This window comes from Raphanus sativus, chromosome 2 (assembly GCF_000801105.2).
Source record: "Raphanus sativus cultivar WK10039 chromosome 2, ASM80110v3, whole genome shotgun sequence".
Classification (NCBI taxonomy): domain Eukaryota; kingdom Viridiplantae; phylum Streptophyta; class Magnoliopsida; order Brassicales; family Brassicaceae; genus Raphanus; species Raphanus sativus.
Genome location: NC_079512.1, coordinates 40,158,536 through 40,164,736, shown reverse-complemented (window position 1 = coordinate 40,164,736; position 6,201 = coordinate 40,158,536). Strand labels below are relative to the sequence as shown.

Below are 6,201 nucleotides of genomic sequence, written 5' to 3'. Positions count from 1 at the left end.
CTGATTGTCTTTGTGGACATGATTCTAATTAATATCCTTTTGTTGTGTCTACAAGACTTTGTCCACAAGACCTCGTCCACATTATGCTGAAAGTTCTTCATCCACAAAAACTTTGTACATGAAACCTCTTGTAGAATTAAAAACATTGTTTATACTTCTTGTAAGAGTTTGTTTTTGTTCTAGCTTTGAAGGATTTGGTGGCTAATCATGCTTCTCTGTTAGGTTCACTCACACATGAGCTCAAAGAAGTTTGGTTTATGGCTAGGAAGTAACTCAGTTTTCTGGTGCTATTTTCTTTTTTCTTCTTCCTTCATTGGTTGGTTCTCTATCCATACCATATATGTCCACATTTTACTTGTCCACATGTTATGTTCATATTTTTCTATATCCATATTTTAGTTGTCCATAAGTACATAATTTACAAGGTTGTTTTCTATGTGTGGATATGTTTTTAATATTCAAATTGGTAAAATACACGTAAATGGATGTTAAAATGTAGAAGATAAAAACTACAGTTCATTACATCAAATTTATTTATTTATATATTTTCATATTCAGAATATAATCAAATAAAGAAATAGAGGGTAAATTGATAATAACAATAATAAGAATCCTCATCAAGATCAGAAGTGTCAAAACAACTACTAGAAAACAAAACAAAGAATCTACCAAGCAGAATGTGCTTTTTTGTGTTAGCCAAAGACACAATGTGTCTTATACGGTAATCAACTCTTGATAAAATAGGGCCAGCTTTTTCAATTTGTGTACTTCTTCCATTGTGTGGATTCACTGTGGGCGTCAAAGCCCAATAAGGTCTATTGGCTACAATATATTTTTTAATTTCTAAATCAATGTCATTTCACATGTTGAGATTTTCCTTTTTCCCACGATTTTTTCAAATTTGTTACCCTAAATAGCAACAATTTTTTTTTTATCAACAAATTTTTTGACTGTAAGAAATTTTAATAAAGAGCAATGAGAAAAAATGATTTGTAGAAGTAAAATAAAAGTACATATAAGCTTTTTATTTTTTATTCTTGAGTTGCAAATGACTACGCAGACGTTTATTTTGTAAAAACTAACCAGCAAACTTTTTTTTTGACTGAACTAACCAGCAAACTTCTTTTTTCAGTATGCTCCATATTCCACTATTCTTAATTTTAGTGCCAATAAATCTCTATGAACATTTATACCACTTTGATAAACGTTATCTCTTTTTCGCTTTGTTTTTTGGGATCATTTCTCCAACTTGCAAAAGAAAATAAGATCAACAAGATACATAAACAAGATAACTTTTACATTACACGTTTTTTTATGGCAACTACAAGTTTTTTTTTTTGCGAAATGGTAGTTACAAGTTAGTATTTACATATAACTTTTAATAGTCAAGATACATAAACAAGAATCTGATTGTAAAGTTTTATACTTGCACGAGTTTGATCTTGTTTTCAGATTTTTTTTTTAACTTAAAAGATTAAACCAGAATTTATTAAAGATACATATTAATTTCCGAGTGGAAAATACAATCTATGGATTGACTTTTTCCTAAATATTCAAATGGGCTGAAAAGTAATAGTCCATATCCATCTAAAATGATCAAAAATTGTGATTTAGTTTTGTATTACAGGTATATCAAACCTGAAATGTAATGACATTCCAAGTCTTTCTCGTTACCATTTGACCATAAACTCTCGGTCGTTTTTTTCAGATTTTACTTTTCATTTTTAGCCGGCACCTTTAAAATCATTTTAATTTTTGATTTTTTTACTTACAAGAATTTGATTGCAAAGTTTTATACTTGCACGAGTTTGATCTTGGTTTCTTTCAGATTTCACTTTTCACTTTCAGCCAATTTCTTTTAAAACCGTTTAACAGCAAAAAGGGAAATAAAAGTCCTTATTAGTCATTCTAATGAGCTTTATAAGATTCGCCAATATAAACGCAAAGATAGAAAGATATTGTTACATTTTTTTAATTAAAAGTGAAAAGTGATGATATGCTTATTCTTAATTGGAGTGTTATATTATATCCATCCTACTTACATTACAATCTTAATACTTACTATTATTTCCGTGATTGTACGGTTCAAGCTTTATTCATTTGTTATATATATCGTCTTTTTTTTTTGAGAAAAGACTTTTATATATATATATATCGTTTCTTAAATCAAAATATGCGTTCCAAAGAATCTCTGCAAAGATTTATTTTATTTTTTCTAACATAATCTTTATTAATATTCTGCCAACTACTCTTATATCCTACACCGATAAATCTCACTGTCATGGAGCTTTATATCTACTTCAGAGCACTATCGCATTCTACTTTTGAATGATTGATTACTAGTCTTCTTTTATTTTCGACTAAATAACTGAACTTTAAGTAGATAAAATTTTCCATAGTAGAGTGTAGGATTGGACATAAAATCCGTAATATAAATTTACTAAAATAAAACTTAGGAAATGTTATAAAATAGAACAAAAAAATCCGATCCAAACACTAACGGGTCTCCGAACGTCCAGCGATAGCAGAGTGTACACGCACCACGCATGGGTATTTGATTTAACGAAAAAAACTCCCTCTAAAAGCAAATCACAGTTTATTGTAATATGAAGCTATATAATTGATAACTAAAGAAAATCAGAGATTTGACAATAGAGTTGGATGGTATCCATATTATGATATATATTATGATGCATTAACGGATTGCGACGTACAATCTCAAGATCTTTTAGTTGTCACTTACTCTTTATGTTGTTAGCACATGCGGCTTCGATTATGAGCTAAGAAAATTATAATAACGAACGAGAGGAACTAATCACCGTGAATAACACATGATTAGATACATCACGATTTCGCAGATAAAATCCATCGTAATATGCCTTCCACTCGCCATACTATGTATTTATGCAAAATTAGATCAAAAGGAGATATAAAAAATGTTAGGCAAAAAGGAAACTTTCATTTATTATATAAAGGTTTTAATATTTCATGGAATGTGAATAGAGAAAGTGGGGTGTGAATAAGCAGATGCACAAGCATGGCCACCTAATAGATTCAAAAAGAAAACACATGCATGATACCACACTTATCACTAAAATTTAAATATCTAAAACCTAACATTGTAAAATTTAAAACAATTATAACATAACTCAATTTGGAAAACTGCATATAAATTATTACAAGAACACGAAAAAATTAGGTCTAGGGGTAGTGCCAAACTGTATTCTAAGTAGAGTTGTCCCTTTGTGTCTAGTGCCCTTGTGAATTATCTAAATGTGTATCAATAAATGTTAGGTCCTTCGCTGTTTTTTTCTTTCATTTTGCTCAAAATATCTTTATTTTTATCCGTACAAGCCACATGTTCACATGTCGATCTTTGGGAAATTTTCCTTCATAAAAATATTTAATATGTCGTTTTCAAATACGAAAATATGTCTCGTTTTATTTGTATGTATCCTAATTTATACCTGCATCTCTATATATTGTAACTATTTTTTGTTTATGTATGCTACTATTTCTATAATCAAGCTATTTCAACCCACTGGATTAGGTGACAAGACAACCAAGTTAACCCTCGGTAAAATGTAAGAAACTATGATCTCTCCGAAAGCCTAGAAAGCTAAGACTACCTTAAAAGGATTTTTTTATGAAGAATCGTATTCTTCTCTCTTCGGGTCTTCCTATGATCTTTGTCACGTTAGTCGTCTCCTTTCTCCTCTTAAATTTGACTTTGACTTTGATCTATAATTTGTTAGAGTTAGAGCCTTAGAGGTGGGGCTAATCGAAGGCTGATTATTGTCCTAACCGACTCTAATTGCAATAATAGTCTTCCACCGTCTAAGCAATCTATATTCAATATACACTACAAAAAAATGTGAACATTGTGACTAAATATTATGACAAAAAGTTTCGTCACAGTGTTATGACTATTTACATACGGGCCAGTGACTAATTTTTTTGGTCCCAAAATCGTGAATATTTTGTCACAATATTGTGACACATGTAAAAGTAACGAAAAATCGTTGCCAAAAGTTACAAAAATGTGACGAAGTGGTTAGTCACAAGTATTGTTACGAAATCGAGACTAGATATCGTCCCTACTAGACACGACTTCGTGGCTTATACAATGTCACCTATGGTGACCAAAGTTTGTAATAATATCGTCTCAATTTGTTACGGTGTTGATAACTTTTAATTTAGTCATAATTGTGACATAATTACTATATTCTATCTTTTTTTTATAAAATTACTATATTCCATGACTATTATAAATTTATAAAATTCAAACTTAAAGTTTAATCTTTTCAAATTATAGTCTCAATTCTATAACTTAAATCTCAAACACCTACCCCAAACTTTAATCATTAGATCATAAAGATTAAACCTTACACTTTAAATGATAAATTACAATTCCTACAATATGCGTAAAACTAACATCCGACACTCGTACAAGATTATAATTATCAATTCTAATATGAACTTTAACGTCTTACTTTATATCTAAACTTCAAATTGTACTCTCCAAACTCCAAACCCTAAATAATAAAGATAACCCTCAACACTCTAAATCATTGAAGTTAAAATCATATATAATAACCAAAATACAATCAATATTCATGTATACAAATATATAAAACATTTACATATAAAACTTAATAAAATTAGTATTTAAAAAAATATATCACATATAACAACAATAAATAATGTTGTTAAAAATATAACAACAATAACTAACAGTTTAATATTTAATAAATACTACACATTAAAACAAACTTGAAATCAAATAACCCTAAACTGCAAATTCTAAATCCTAACTCTATATTCTTTAACTCAGAACTTTAAGTCATAGAAACTAAATCACAATCCTAATATCACAATCCTAATAACAAACCTTAACTTTAAACATATATATGAAACCCTATACCCTAAACTCTAAATGATAAAATATGTTTTAGTCTTTTAAAATTTTATTTTAAAAGTTTAAATATTAAACCATTATGCCAACATATAACCAATGTATACGTATACAAAATTAATCTAACTTTATCAAGCAAATCAATGAATTAAACTAGAAACCAAAACTTAAACAGATTACAAAAAAAAAAACCAAAACTTAAACAAAAATAAATAACGTTTTGGTTTTGGCTCCAGATTATTTGGTTTTGACATTAAATATTTTAGGTCTCTCACGTTTTGAGTAGATGCTCTATCTCATAACCCCTTTTTGCGCACGATCTCTATCTCATAATTCTATTTAACTCTTATATCTCTCTTTTTTGGTGTTGCCTCCATCTACTATTTTCTCTCTTTCTCAAGCAAATCAACAATCCTGCTAGATTCTTCTGTTTTTATTCGTTTCATCCATTTGATTCTATCTATGTCTCTTATTTTCTTCCTTTTCTTTATATTAATCTCTGCGATTTTAAGGTTTCAGGTACAAAGCTCTTTTCACTCATTAAAGGTCGAACTTTTTAGCCTACTGCCTATCAACGACTCCAAGGATCCGTAATGCCAATGGAATTTACTAATCGATGTATGTATCTCTCTGAGTTTCATTTCTTTCCGACATGATTTTTTACTTTTTCACATCCCAGTTTGGTTTATTTGATTTTTTTTATGTTAGATTTCTGATTCAGATCATCAGATGTTGATACAGCCACTACTTTGTAGTAGATCTGACCACTACAGCGTTAAAGGCTTTCATCAAGACTATATGAACAGCCAATGCCAATGATGATAGCAAAAGTGTAGAAAAGGGTGGAAGGAGAAGCTACGAATCTCGTTTGGCTGCTGCGGTTTGACGGAGGCAAAGGAGGTGGCGTAGGACAGTAGGAGACCAGTTTACCCTAGTTTGCTTTGCTTTGGTTTGTATCATAATTGGTTATCTACTACCAGCTTAATTTTTGTAACCAGTTAACCGATTGGTATGGGTTGTCAATAAAATATATTCTAATTACTAATTTCTTTTTATTTTAATTTAATTTTCTTTTAATATGAATCAGCTTTTTATTTACTTTTAATTTTAATTTATTTTAACTAAATTTTTTTATAAATAGAATTAAAACATATAAAAGCCACGCAATAACCATAATTTATTTGGAGAGTTTTGTTAATTGCCACAGATATTGAAGTGACTATTTAGTTACAAAATGTAACGGATATGTGACAGAAATATTGTTACAAATTGTGTCGTATTTACTT

General features: G+C 29.3%; 1 long non-coding RNA gene across 1 annotated transcript; it reads left to right on the top strand.

Moving 5' to 3' along the window:
* The first annotated feature begins 5,216 nt into the window (after positions 1-5,216).
* On the top strand, positions 5,217-5,968 carry LOC130500336 (uncharacterized). The gene is made up of 2 exons (XR_008938948.1): positions 5,217-5,533; positions 5,624-5,968. It is a non-coding gene; the product is annotated as an uncharacterized LOC130500336 (long non-coding RNA).
* Positions 5,969-6,201: the final 233 nt, after the last annotated feature.